At 30.3% G+C, this 16,101-nt stretch overlaps 1 protein-coding gene across 4 annotated transcripts in view; it reads left to right on the top strand.

Annotated features, from left to right (window-relative positions):
- Nucleotides 1-16,101, top strand: part of LOC130896848 (solute carrier family 2, facilitated glucose transporter member 1-like) — a 97,759-nt gene that overhangs the window by 9,183 nt on the left and 72,475 nt on the right. Inside the window, exon 1 of one of the 4 annotated variants that reach the window (XM_057805191.1) lies at nt 8,827-8,954. The exons of 2 other annotated variants lie outside the window; for them this stretch is intronic. The gene's annotated coding sequence lies outside the window, so the exon portion shown is untranslated. Of the gene's footprint in view, nt 1-8,826; nt 8,955-16,101 lie in introns of those variants that run through there. One more of the 4 variants, XM_057805190.1, reaches the window with a different exon arrangement.

Here is a 16,101-nt window from a genome sequence, read left to right as displayed (position 1 = left end):
AATTATTGTAAGGGATGAAAACTATTCCCTATTGTCAAAATTCGATAAAATAAAAATAGAAGCATTTAGAAAGTTAATAAAACATTTTTGGATACTATTAATGTTTTTCAGCCCTTAATCGATGTATTTCAACCCTTATTCAATGTATGTCGCCCCTTAAAAACGAACCCCACTTATGATAAAATTGAAATAAAATTATAAAATTTTATCTTACTTAATTACTATTAAAATTGTTCTTTTTGTTGCATTCAAATGAAATGTTTCTTTATTACAAATTACAATCAGAAATCTACCCTATGCCAATATGTGCAAATTATTGTAAGGGGTGAAAACCAGCCCCTTTTTTTGAAATTCAATAAAATCAAAGTTAAAGCATTTAGAAAGTTAAAAAAACATTTCTAATATTAAAATGAGGATCGCACGAGGTTCTAGGATAATATTTATGTTTTTCAATCCCTGATCAATGTATTCCAACCCTTAAAAACTAACCCCACATATGATAAAATTTAAAAAAATTTATAATACTTTATCTTACTTAATTCCTATTAAAATTGTTCTTTTTGTTGAATTCAAATCAAATGTTTCTTTATTACAAATTATACTTCAAAATTTACCCCATGCCAATATGTGCAAATTATTGTAAGGGGTGAAAACAAGCCCCTATTTTTGAAATTCAATAAAATCAAAGTCAAAACGAACTTTTTTTCAGAATGAAGTTCTCCAAACCATTCAAGCTTCTTGATTCTATTATTTGTATTCAATTAAAGTGATTTGTAAATTCATTTCAATAACGGTGGCAATATCGGTAGAAATGACGTTTTTGTTTCATGAAATAAATGGATTCTATCTTATTTTTGACATAACTTCCTTATTATATGTATTATAAAGTCTTTTGCCCGTTTTCCACTTGTTCAATCTTCAAAATTTGTTTGTATTAAGTCTATAACAAAAAAACATTCTTTTTATTTTTTTTTTAAAGTTAACCCTTCTCAGTTTTTCTGATCAAATCTAAAGTTATTTGTGATTAAAAAAATGTTTTTTTCGTAATAAAAATTCAAAATTTCAATTAAGAATAAATCAAAAAGTATTAATTTTTTGAAAAAACTCCTTAGAGTAATTTGTACTGGAATACTTTTTTTCATCAATTTCTACGATTAGTTTCAACAAATAAATTACCACACAAGTTGGGGTGATATTCACCCCTACAGTAAAAGCACATATCGGCATAGGGTAGATTTTGGTTTTTAACGTATTTACTAACTATTGTTAAAATTTCAAGCAAATCGATGCGTCTTGATGGAAATATTAGGTAAAAACCATTGTTTACTGGACTATTTAAAAAAAATTCATCGACATCGGATGATTTTTCAATTTTCTAGAACCAAAAAACGTTTGGACCGAATTACCGACTATTATTTTTCATGTTATAGTGACATTTGCCTCCTGAAAGACAATAATCACTAATTTTCAAAGAAAGTAATGAAAAATATAAAATATAAAATATAACGCTCGATTTTTTTGTAATCGTATAATATACCGTAAATAATATTCCTTTGTACATATTATTTACATTAATAAATATTAAAAAGTGCTTACGTAACATTTATAGTTCGCCAAACATTTCTAGAAAGAGAAATCATTATTTTCATGATAGGAATGAAAGTCAAGGATATTTCAAAACGAGTTTGAGTTATTTTAGGATCAATAATTACAGGCATGTGACCAGCAGCTCTCGGATTGGTCGATAAAACGGGTGTGGATATGTTCTGTAGACTATGACCGTGACTGGATTAAACGTTTGGCATTCAGTTCGCACTTACGTAACTAGATTTCTGTTGTACATTCTAATATAATAAAATTTATCATCGTTTCAAAATCACATCACTCAAATTATCACATGTGCAATAAAAATTGCGTCAGCCAAGTATAAAAATAATTTAGGAGTGGCTAACAATCCGACCTACAAATGCATAATACAACATTAAAATTAAACGTTTACCAAAATTTTTAACACTATATATAATGAAATATGGCGGAAAAAGAAATACAGTGTGTTCATAAAATAACGTGATTTATTATTGATATTATATTTTCGTTAGGTTTTGAATGATTACTTTACAGTGCTATTGGAAGCACTTGAATCAGAGGATGTAAATTCGGCCAAATTGATTATAAGTTAACAGACTTTCCTCCGAATTTGCTAATTTGGTGTCTTATATTTTTGTTATAGAAATATTTTATATTTTTTCTTGAATTTTTTATTTAAAATTCAAATATGGGAGCCATATTCTAAAGATGATTGAACCTGGGCCTTGTAGAGAATTGTTTTTTTTTTGTTCAATTGATTTATCTTTTGTTTAGAAACTTCTGTTGATATTTTACCTTTTTTTTGATTTAGAAAAATGTACATTTTACTATTATGTTTTGTTGAATAGAAAATATACGAATTAAGCAATTGGAAAGCGTTTCAGAAGACTTGGAAGAAACGTGGAGTGTTTTCAAAATGGTGATAAGCGAAGCGCCAAGACATGTAAAACGACTAACAAAAAAAAATTGACACCATGGTGAACGAACCAAATAAAGGAAGAGATAAGAAAGAAAAAAGGCACTTTGGAGCGATATCTTGTAAACAGAACAATAGAAAACTATAAAAAATACAAAGAACAGGGAAAAAAAGTGAAATATGTGGTAGCTGAAACAAAGAAAGAGAGTTGGACAGACTTCGATAACAAACTGGGACGAGACATCAAATTAAACAATTAAATCATTAAGATACGACAAGAAACAATACGAAATTTACATGAAGGATGAAAATGTAAGAATTTTAACAGAAGAAACAAAAATAATAGAGAGATGGAAGTCATATTTTATGCAATGACTGATAGAAACTGAAGAAAATAATAAAGTAAATAAAGAAAATAATAAAATAAGTAAAAAAGAGAGCCACGACGTAAAGAAAGAAAGTATAACCAAGGAAGAAGTTATAGAAGCGATCAAATAGAAAAAGGAAAAGCGACAGGATGTGATAAAATAACATCTGAAATGTTAAAAGCTATGGGAGGGAGTGGTTTAGACCTACACATAGCTTGAAATACTTGGAATATCTTCGTTATAGCATTTTTATTACAAAATATCAATAACAGAAGTTTCTAAACAAAAGTTAAATCAAATGAACAAAAAAAAACACATCCAAAATATTCTGGCATCAATTACTTGAAGTATTCAGAGAAAAATTGTTGTGGGTTTAAATAACTGATTGAATGTTGCCAAATTTTGCGTCATTTGAAAATATAAAAATAATTGCACGACCTAATGGAAGGTTACTAAAGAAATTATATTTTTTTAACCATGAGAAATTACTGTTTCGTATTTATGCATGATAATTTGTATAAAATCATATTTTGTTAAATACTTTATCATAACTCTCATTTTTTAAATAAAAAAAAGTTAATAACCGCTTTAACATGTTTTAAGTAAAATTCAAAATGTTAATAAAGTTATGTATACTTATGTATATTCAACAGTAAAATAATATGTTTTAATATTGCAACATGTGAAAATTGTATTATAACATGACACATGGTGTTTCATTCTTGGAACCGTAAAGCAAACAAAGTTCAAAATTTACTTTTTAATCTAGAAATATGACGAAATATTCGCAGAATATAACTTAATCCAAGCGAATTAACAACAATGATTTGGTATTTCCGTTCGTTTTTTACAAATATCTATGATGAAATAATAGTGGGTCGGGATTTTGGAATTTGACCTATTCTGAAGGCACGTCATCATTTAAATATTACTTATTGTTCAAAATAACGAATATTTTTCTTGGAATTGATAATGTTATCTGAAGATTACCTATTCCTAAACCACTCAAGTAAATACTATCAGTATTTCCAATATACAATTTTTCGACGAAAATATTTACAGAGTGTTCCGGTACTTGATACAAAAAATTCGGGAGTGAGTAGATGACGTCAAAATAATGCTGTGTCATGAAAAAACTTCTTATACAACCCCTAGTTTCTGAGTAAGGCATTTAAAGTTGTGAAATCCTAACTTATATTTAACTATATTTTCTAAATTATACAATCGAACATTATGAATTTTTAATGGATGATTAGGTATATCCGTGTAGGTGGTTAACGAAATAAATAAGGCCAGGGGCGACTCATGCCCAATGGTTTGGCATGAGTCATGAGGAATTAATAAAATCGTGTGAAACCCGCTTCATCAGTAAACAGTACATTTCCAATAAATGTATTATCAATTCGTTGTTTATCTAGAAACCAACGAGCCGAGTCCAGTTTTGCAGGTCTACTTCTATAGCAAGCACTTTCTGGATGAGAAAGGGTTAAAGAAGTCGCTCCTAGAGAAACTTATGAATAGTTCTCTCCAGCTCTAAAGCTGGTGCACCTTTTTTTGACAGGACACTAAAATATCATTTTATAAAAAATAATGGAAATTAGTTTACTTAATTTATGTAGACAAACCTGTTCCTCGTAAGCTGCTATCAACCCTAACAAAAGTATGCAATTTTCTGGCTTCTGACGACTTACCAGAAGCCAAATCATACATCAAATGCATGGCGACATATTCACTAAAGGTAAATTCTATCATATTGAAACTTTGAATACGATGTAATAATTATTGATAATGGTTTTGAAAAGATAGTTTGACATTAACGAATCGCTTGAAATTTTTTTATTAAATATCACGTCAGGGCCGGTTTAAGATTTCTAGCGCCCGGGGCTAAAATAATGACGGGGCCCCCTTAAGGAATAAAAATGATAGGCATTTCCAATAAATTAATTATACCACATATTTCCTGTACAAATATAATGTTGTCCAAGCCCGGGGTTATAGCCCCCTCAAGTCCCTAGCTTAATCCGGCCCTGTATCACGTAGTAGCTTATTTCAAGTTTTTGTTTATGCCAATATTATGATCTTCGATACAAAGTAGTACAAAAATTTATATATCTCCTAAACCGTGAATTTTATCGTGTTAAACAAAGAGTACCTTTTTGTTAAAATTTTTTTTGCTATCTTTAGATTGTACAGGTTGTCCTTGGAAAAGTTGCGGATTGTTAACCATTGGGATGAGTCGCCTCTGGCCTTCAGATAGAATTAAATAACTGAATTCACCAACTTGATTTTTAAAAACAATTTATGTAGCAAACTGAGGATTTAATAATTTAAAGATACAATTAGTTACACTAATCTGGCTGGCGTTTTAGACTAAGTATTAGTTTCACAGGCTTCTTTATATATTAGTTCTTATCTTATACCATAATAATTATAAAATTAGATAAATATATTTATGTTTAATTATTATCACATTAATTATAATCAATTGAAGACGGTACCTTAATGGGGTTGAAGTGGAATCTATAAAACTGACAGACAGACTAAACATAGACAAATTTATAGCAACGATAACTTAATAAAGTTAGGGCTCATAATAATAAATAAGTAATTGATGATGATGGGTTGCTTTGGATTACTTAACTATAGTATAAAAATCTACTCATTCCCGAATATTCTGCATCAAGTCCCGGAACACCCTGTATATTTATTTGAATCATCTTTGATAGTTCGGTAATGTGAATATCTACATGAAATTAGGAACAAAAAAAGTGGCGATAAGAAAATAGTCTATTTGTATTAATGAGAGTTTTAAATAATGAAGCATCCGTAATCCATAGGCGTATCACTTGTTTCTGGAGATAATTAAAATATTTTAATATGTCAATAAAACAGTGTAGTACTGGTTTTACAGGTATTAGTGTTTAAACCTCTTAACGGACGTGCGTATGTTAAAATTTCCATGTAAATCAAATTTGCCGCACACATTCTTTGTCAACACATTTGTCAAATTTTTGACGTGGAGGACCCACCCAAATGCATTCTCAACTTCTTCTCGGCCATCTTGAGAACGCTTTAACCATTTAAAAACACGCGGACTCTACAAACATTCATTGCCATACACTTGTTTCAATAAATTAATAAATTTTCGTTGTAGTTTTTCTAAATTTCATCTGAAATTTGACAAGTATCCGTTGCCTTATTTACAATCTTCCCCTTTAAAATAAAAAAAAACGGCCCTTACACTGGTTAGTCAACAGACACAGTGTATATATTAACCTTTGGTGAGTGCGTACTTTTTTTGAAACAGTGCTAGTCTCGTTATTTAATAACCATCCCTCGTATATTGCCACAACATAAGTTAAACAACAGTTTAGATAAGACACATCATTGTTGAACTCCTCGTTGGATTTGGCATTCATCTGAAGATTTGATTCGAACCAAGGTTACTAGAATAATAGAAGGTTTGTGACAATAACAAGATGCGCAGTAGACAAGTGACGTCACCGGTTCTTCACAGCTGTGAATTCGTTAGTTAGAAATATTTTCGTTTGTATAGCCAGATCAGCTAGAGATAACACACATTCTCATAACTCGAACATAATGTTAGTGAGGTTCTGTTTGACATAAACAAAACAAAAATGTAAACATAATCATGGTGTAAGATAAGGTGTGTTCTTGCGCACGACCAATGAAAAAAAACTTCCAAAACGCCACCATATTGGAAATTCAGCCAATCACAAGACTGCGCGAATTTAAATGCTGGATGCTATGATGACGCAATTACATTCATTTATTGTTTGTTTGCTTTAAGAAAATATAAAATTTGAGTTTGAACTAAATATTATAAAATGATATATACTAAGTATATAGCTCTGCGCGACACTTATCTAGGTTATTATTTTCAGAACAACAGTATTATGATTGCATGGCAATATGGCTGTGTTTTGGAAGTGTGCAGAACAGGTCGAAAATTAGTTTACGGAGAGAACACACCTTGTCTCTATTACATCATGAACATAATGACGTAGCTGGTTAGCAGCTGATCGTTTGTTTACAAAAACATGTGCATGTCACAAACCTTCTATTATTCTAGTAACCTTGATTCGAACGACTACCTTCTGTACCATGAACAGGTTCTTAATCATACATAAGTCTTTTTTATCAACATCATTGTATCCCATTATATTTATATTATATTATAATTCGTGCTGCTCTCTGTAGAAGGCCTTTTCATAATCAAAAATATCATTCCTTTGTACCAAGAACATTTCTAAAACCGATTTGCTCTCGTCTAAATCTCATATTTGTTTCTTATTCGATGACCTATGATATTAAGAAAAACTCGCCACGGTACATCAGTTTTACGATAAAAATTCTACTTTTCATAGTTTCCCAAATAAGTATACTTGAAGTGTATAAATATTCACAGTTAAATTATCGCGAATAGTCCATTGAAATGTTGCAAAGGCATCCACATATTTGTTTGCTTCTTCCAGCCCCAATCTTCAGGATTTTGATATCTTCTGAGCCACGACTGGACCTGGTGACATACTCGAAGACTGTGGAAACGAGCTGCATCTTGGGTTGGAGGCAGCCACAGTTTTGGCAAATAGTTTATATCGCAAGGTGTCCAGTGACTTTTCTTTATTACCGCCATATAATGCTAAGAAGAAAAGTTCACCAACAAGATCCAACAAACACGGATCAACTGCTACTGATGTTATATCGCAACCTGAGAAAGCATGGAGAAACAACAAGATCTCCATACATGAAACTATATAACTGATCTGATGCCCGGCCTTTAGAAGGTTTTAAAAATGAAATGTTTGTTTTGTTCATTGTCCAAATTATTCATCATTTTGGTCGCTCAAGTAAATTTTTCACTTCTTAAGCTTCTACAGTTCTCACTTTAGTGTCACCCGAGAGGTTTTTTACAAATAAAAAAATCATTCATGATGAATAGTTGAAAAAATTCGAAATGATTATCGAACAATCAGAAATTCTGTCCACAAAACTTTTAATTGTAATCAGTGGACTAGAAAAGTGTTTAATACGTCTGCACGTAGCAAAATATGTAGGATAACTGAAAGAAAATGTTTAAGAAGGAACAGCTGAGCCTCTAAAGGGCAGAATATAATAATAATAATAATAATTATAACGATAGTACTAGCTGGCAGATGTTCGTCCCCAAACGGCGATTAGGACTTTTTCTACATGCTTAGAATTCCCATAAATTCCTCTCAGATTAAAATCACAGTCGATTAAAAATAACAAATTATATATATAAATGTACAGAAAAATCAGAGTAAAGGAAAGAAAAATAAAAAAAAAAATGGAAATGATAACAAATATTTTGTTTTTAGCACAATGTGGTGAGCATAGACGCGTCTCGGCACTTTTGGAGCACTCTCTATAAGAATAAGTGAAAGTAAAAAAATCGACATATAAAATTAATCCTCAAAGAACGATCTAAAAGATTGTTCCGAGGTAATTTCATCGAAAAATTAAAAAATAAAAAGTTATTGAGCGAAAAAAGAAATTGTTGACAACATTTTTGCACTTTTTTGCTCATAACTTTTTAAATACGCGGTTAATGACAAAAAGTGTCATAAACAAAATTGTAGGCAAAGCGATTTACCACAATTTATGTCTTTACGAATTTTTTGTAGGGACAATAGTTCGCGAGATATCGTCAAAAATAGCTTTTCATCCCTTTATTTAAGATAGCGGTCCTTGGGACAAGGGGTGGAGCCCCACAAATTTGGGGTTAAGCTTTCCTTGACCTCCATCACACATCGGGAAAATAAAATTGCGTCCTCAGAAAAACGCAAAGTAAGGGTAAAAAAATTGTAACATTTTAATAGACCAGAGCTATTTCTCCGTTATAAACAAACACTCGCTATATTTTCATCATCCCTTAAAGCCTACGCGAAACAGGTGGGCAATTGACGGCGCATGCCTTACGAATTTTCCGAGGGCAAAGGAAAGACGTCCATTAGTTATACACGAAATTTCAATAAAACCATTCACGGTTCCTATTGAACTACTACATTCATTTAATAGTGCTTAAGTTTAAAAATCAGGTAAATATTATTATAAGGTAGTATTGTGATTAACTGCACTTGTAGAAAATTGTTTCCATTAAATGAAAATTCCATTTAAACATAGATGCTTTAACGATTACGAAACATTCTAGTTGTTTGGTGAAACATGAAAATACTAAGCAAGTTAGTAAAGGTTAGTAATTATTACATGAGACCGCAATAATTAAATCCGAGATAAATCATTTCAAAGGTCAAATAACAAGTTCACTATACCTTTGAATGAAATAAATATGTAATACATTTTGTTATTGAATTAAGTAAAGGTGATGACAGGAAATTTGAAATTCTGCTTGTTTTTATCATCGCGTTTTTATTATTTGTTAAAATACTGTCTCAATTTGTTATTTTCTTTTATTATTTCAATTTTCTAAATGTATATTGTAATGGCAGCTGACATAATTGCCCAAACGGCACAAGGGTAGGAAGTTATAGTCCAGGCTACCAAGGTAAAAATTATGTATTACCTCCGATTTCCATGAACCCACATCGATTTGCATGAAAATTCAGAATTAAACTTGTCTCACACTTATTTTCAAAATCTACCCTATCCCAATATGTGCAAATTACTCTTAGGGGTGAAAACTAACCCTTATTGCATAAACTTAATACATAAATAAAATTATAAGTGTAAGCATTTGATGAGTAGTAAAATACTTTTAAAGATTGAATAAACGTTGTTTAATGCTTCAATACGGTATTTACAATTTTTCAACCCTGTTTGATGTATTTCATCCCTCTTTATAAGGGATGATAATATAAAATCAAATATAAATTACTTTATGACTTTGTGTTAAATGAATTATATTAAATCGATTCATTTTTTTTGTGTTCAAAACAAAAATTTTACGTCCCCGATGTTCAATCCTTATAAATCACCTCTTATTTCGAAAAAAAATTCAATTATTTATGGACGAGTATATTTTTTTGCTGACTTATTTATTTTTTAATGGACTTTTAATTATCTGTATCGATTTGAATAAAAAAAAATATATTTACAGAGGTACTTCTACAATTTTTTGATTTATTTATTTCGATTTGACATTGTTTTATCTCTTAACTTGAATATTATATATATAGTTTTTTCAACCCCTATAAATCATCCCTAATTACAAAAAAATTATTTACGACATTGATATAATGCTATACATCCCTTAAAACTTACCTATCATGGAGAAAAAGTTTTAATTAGACTGGTAATTTAATAAATAAAAAGGAAAATTATAATGTTAATTTTATATAATTATTTTCTTCATGTTTCTAAATCTTCTAACATTATTTTTGAATTTTTCGGATAAAAAAACATGGTATTCCAATTTTTGGGCAAACTTTCGCTATTATGTAACTATTATGTAAAATAATCCAGAGATTTTTTAAAAAATTGGCATGCCTATGTAGAAAACACCTATATTTCCGAAACCATTTCCAATATCGATGTATTTTTGACGTGAATCAATTAAGAAAACGTGTATCTAAGTGATTGTATATATGGAATTTCCTCAGTATCATATTTGTCAGAAATATACAGGGTTGAAGTTGAAGTTGAGTTTTTTTCTGAAAGTATCTACAGTTGTGCAATGGCAATGACAATCAAAATATTTTGATAATGATTTAAAAAAAACTTGAAACGTCAATTTTATCTATCTTTCAAAAATTATTAAAAAAACTTATTTTAAAACAGAAGAGACCTAAAATCAAGAAGATTTAGAAACATATCAAAAGGTCTAAGAAATAAAAAATTAAACAAAATTATTTTCTTTTACACAATAAAGAAGTCAAAACTTTTTTTCTAAATTATCATCATCATCGTCACTATTTTCATTTAATTCTTCTTCATAATCCATTATTGGCGCGCAATTCTGTCAATTTTGTCCGACATAATGACCACAGGTTAGGTTGCAGAATAACCCAACTTTCTGACAACTACATGATGCACCACATCCTTTTTCACAAATGCAGAATATCATTTGCAGAAGTTCCTGTGGTGCAGGGCTATTCTGCATTCTGATGGATTCCAATGAGCCTTAATCCATTCCCAGTCTGTAGGTTTAATAGTTTTATTTCGAAGCCAAACTTGAACTTGGTAGTAAACTCTTATCTAGAGCATCCACAGTTTGCACAAGGGATGATAGCTTTACTGTACTGTTTTTTGTAGTCTTCTTAATGAAGGACATTCCAAAATCTATCCTGCTCCAAAATTAAAAAAGTTTATTTTGTTTTTTGGTCATATCTTAATTTTCAAGCTATTCAGTCGCTCAAAACGTAGTTTTATAGGGAATTTGTCTAGTTTTAAAGAGGCAACGTTTAAAGGGTTCGAAAATGATACCAGTTATACGCAAAAACAAGCTTTGTAAGGTCATATTTCAGTTATTTTATAAATTAGAAAGAATTTTAAAAAAGCAAAATGTTTGTTAATAAAAAAACCAACTTTTTGTTCTATACTAATTTTTACGTATAACCTATAGTTTTTCCTAAATTTAAGAAAAGAAAAGAATTTTTTTAAAATTTCGAAAATAATTTTTCGGCTTTAAACATATTTTTTCCGAAATTATGCATTCTAAATCGTTCAAACTCCCAGGAATCATTCTTAGTACGTAAATAAAGTAAATCGACAGTAAATAATATTTTTATTACAATTTGGATACTATTGCTAAGGGTGAAATTGAGTTTTTTTCTATAAAAAAATAAAAATCGATTTTATTTCGGCCGTAACTTTCTTTGTTTTTATGATGCTAGAGCGTTCTATTAACAATCATTTTAAAGCTTTTTAAAAGTACTTAGAAAAAGACAATATGCAATTTTCTCGAAAAAGTGACCATTTCTCCGTTATTCCACGTTGAATTTTAAAAAAATTTCGTTCGAATTATGTATTCAACTTTCAAAAAATCATAGCTCGGTTTGTATTAGGCCTATAACCACTAGAAAGCACCAATCTCTTCGTTTTCTCATAAGCTTCATTTTTGTATGTCTCGTTTTTCTGATAAAATCAATAGTTTTTGAGTTATTCATGAAAAATCGATTGAAAACGTGTTTTTTTTTCAAGAAAAATTCAAATTTTCAATCGCGCATAAGTCAAAAACTATTGAATTTCCAAAAAAAATGCTAAGAACAATTTTTGCTTAAAATTTGATCGATTTCGTTATTTTTCTCATAAAAACTTTCAACCCATAGTTGGGGTGGAACTTGGTGTCAAAATTTCATTAAAATCGATGAAGGTTCATGAAAATTGGAGGTGAAAACCTTGGTAGCCTGGACTATTATTAACTCAATCTCTTATAGCTACGTGTTTATGATATAAATTCTATGCACGAGTTATTTTTAGCAACTATTAACCTTCAAATGACCTCTGCATCTTCTTTTTGGCTAGATGTTATTTCTACTTTCAGTTCTTTCTACTAATTTCAGTAATGGTTGATAATTGTACCTTTGGTAATTTGTTTTCCAGTAGGAGTTCTATGGAAATGCCAACTAGGTCGCTAATAATTTGTTTCCTCGGAAATCGTCCACTATTATTTTAATTAAAAAGCAAAAAACGATTGCGGTCATACAAAGCGAGTTATTTCAGTTTTTAAACGGAACCGTATCGTTCAGATGTTAGATGTACAAGGGATTTGGTGTGTAGATTAAGTTGGAGGTGAGGACTCACAATATGCAATCATTCATTGCGGAAATAAAAAGAGGCATAATTTTGAGAAAGTGAATTTACAACTGTAATTGTACAAAGAAAGGTATTGAAACGAGAAATTGCTTGAAATAACTCTGAACGACACCTAGAACGAGCCTAATCTAACCTAATTTAACCGAACCCCACTTATTTACATTTATCAAGTCTAAATTTAAACTTAATTTAATCTATTTTACTTTTCGTGCACCAACGTTACCATTGGTACTCAATGATATAGTTAGGGTATATTTTTCTTATTACATTACGCCTACGAAAATATGCACCCATTGGTCGCAATGAAGCTTCAATTCTGAGTGTTTCCTCCTTAACTCTGTATCATGACATAGTGTATCATGGAAGCCACTCATCTATGTGTATCTTTGTACTTTCTTCCACATGGTTTAACATGAATGAGATCAATACCTCGGGTATTCTCGGGACAAACTTCTAATCTGAAATCTTCTAAGTCATCACAGATGAATACTAACAGCCAGTGGCTTCCAAAGTCTCGTGCTTTATGGACTTACGCCTGCCAAATTTAGCCTCATCTATCTGCACCATAGTACCCGGTTCTTCAATATTTTCACTCTAATGCTGTTGATTCAGGTACCATTCTATTATGTCCTCTTTATAATAACTGTACCAACAAGATATTGTTTTTGAATATGCTCTACTAACCTCTTGCCTGAGTTTCATTATTGAGTCATCATTGTCGAAACTGTACATACTTCTTGGAGTTAGTCTTTGTTCCTCGAACCACGAACCTGAAGCTTTACAATTCTCAACTCTTTTTGTATATGGATGGGGCTTGTGGCATCATAGTCTTTATATGATACGAGCATTGTTGATCACAAACGACCTCTTACATCAGTCTCAAAAGACTTCAACTGAGAACCTCAACCGTAAGTCCAGAATAAAAAAATCACATTGGCACAGTTCCGCTCCCAACTGTTTCCGAAATTTGATATTCCATATTTAAATTACCACCATCCTCCCTTCTTCCCCATTGGAGAAGGGAAAGGAGAGCGTGCCGGTACGCGCACCGTCAGTGGGTAAGGAATCTCCCTATTGAATATACCAAACCCTACTACCATCCGTTACCGGCATGATACGGAAGTCTAATCAGTCTAGAAGGAGAAAATAATTTTTTTTTTCAGATTCTGGTTTCTGTAGAAAGGGGTTTTGATATAAGTATTTCGAAGTTGCTCGGGAAAAAAGTATTATAGGCGGATTAAAAAACATGGTATCCAACTTTTTTCTCCAAACTTTCGCCATGAAATGGGTATTTTCAATTATTATGTAAAAAAATCCAGAAATTTTTTAAAAAATTGTCATGCTTGTGTAAAAAAGTCTATATTTCCGAAACTATTTGAGGAAAAGTGTATCTAAGTGACTGTATATATGGGATTCCCTCAGTTTCATATTTGTCAGAAATATACAGGGCTGAAGTTGAAGTGAGTTTTTTTCTGAAAAATAGTATCTACAGTTGTGCAATGGAAATGTGGTTATACAAGAAAATCAGAAAAGGGACGTTGATTCTATCATAGATAACATACAACAGCTTTCTCGTGTTTTACATAAAGTTAGAGGTTATGATTGCAGCTATATTAGTTATTCCAGAAAAAAAAATTTTCATCATGTGAAATATTCATAGTTCTATAATTTATTAGAATTTTTTTTGCTATCGGTACAGCTGCTACGGCGTGGATAATAATGAAGTATGATCTTTAAATAATATTAATTGATAATTTCAATCATTTTTACTAAAGGTGTATCGCATAAATTTATATACGTGGATAAGAATCAATGTTTAGATCTGAACGTTAGTAAGACCTTTTGTATTACCCCTGTATTAAATTGCAGTTTGAAAAACATATTTCTTCGCCAACTTCATGCCTCAAAGTTAATCTCTGATACTTGCTTAAGTCCCACCAATATTCTTACCTACTTTAGTTATATATTTCTTATTTTTTTTTAATTTAACAAATGTCTGACAGACCCTCGTTTTCGTCCAATGAGAAATGTGTACGTGAGTAAGGGCAGGTAGTGCGGTCTGTCGATGATTTCTTCAGTAAACAGAGAAGAAAGTCATTGAGAAAGCCAATTTAAATTTATTACGATGCATCCAGTTCTTAGAAACGTTTTCAGGGCAATAAAATGAAGGTTACATTTTAGGACCGTTAGTTTTGAGTTTTGATTATATATTGATGAAATAGAAACAATAATTATATTCATAGAATTGAAAATAAAAAAAAATGTTGAGGCGAGGTACCAGAAAAATATATACGAGGACAAAAAATCTATTGATAAAACTGTTTTCATATGACAATTGGTTTTTATTTGTTTTATTTTCCGCATTGATTCCCATCATCATCAGATGTATAACAAAGAAAATTCGTTTAATTTGACTTTTGTTTTTTCTAATTTTAATGTGATAAATAATTTCTTGTCATTTGGAAAGTCTTTCACTTTTTAAATACGACAATTCGTTTTTATTTTTTTTGTTTTTCGTATGTATTCCAATCATCATCAGTTGTCTAGCAAAGAAACCTCATATTCGGTTTATTTTTACTGTTGTTCCTCCTAATTTTAATTTGATTCTATTTTCTTGCCGTTTGTCTAGACTTTATGATATTGCCATAACTTCATTTTCACACTTTTTCTTACTTCTTGAATGTTTTCTTCATATTTTGTCACAAAAATGAGACCAATACCACTATAAAATTATTTTTAAAATGTTCCCTGTCTCTTATTTTACAAAAATGAGGTCAATACTACTATAAAGTTACCTTTTAAATGTTTCCTACATCTTATTTCACAAAAAAGAAACCAATACTATTATAAAGTTACCTCTAAAATCTTTCCTATCTCTTATTTTTAAAAGAGAGACCAATACTAATATAGAGTTACTTTTGAAATTTTCTCCATCTGTTATTCTACCAACACCAACTCATATTAAGTTATTTCTAAAAATTTTCCTACCTTTTATTTCACAAAAATGAGACCATCACCAATATAAACTTTCCTCAAAAACTTTCGTTTAAAATTAATTTTGGAATGTTTCTCACCTCTTATTTTAACTTTCTACCTCTTATTCTACAAAAATGAGATCAAAACTACAATAAATCTACCTCTAAAAACTTTTCTACCTCTTATTTCACCAAAATGAAACCAATACCTATATGAACTTACCTGTAAAATCTTTCCTACCTCTTATTTTACAAAAATGAGACTAATAGTACCATAAATTTACTTCTAAAATGTTTCCTAGCTCTTATTTTATGAAAATGAGACTAATACCACTATAAAGTCACTTCTAAAACGTTTCTTACCTCTTATTTTATAAAGAAGACACAAGTTCATGTAAAATTACCTCTAAATACTTTCTTACCCCTTATTTCAGAAAAATGAGATCAATACTAGTATAAACTTACCCCTAAAAATTTTCCTTCCTCTTATTCCACA

Source organism: Diorhabda carinulata, chromosome 7 (genome assembly GCF_026250575.1).
Source record: "Diorhabda carinulata isolate Delta chromosome 7, icDioCari1.1, whole genome shotgun sequence".
Classification (NCBI taxonomy): Eukaryota; Metazoa; Arthropoda; class Insecta; order Coleoptera; family Chrysomelidae; genus Diorhabda; species Diorhabda carinulata.
This window is presented reverse-complemented; position numbering and strand designations above follow the sequence as displayed.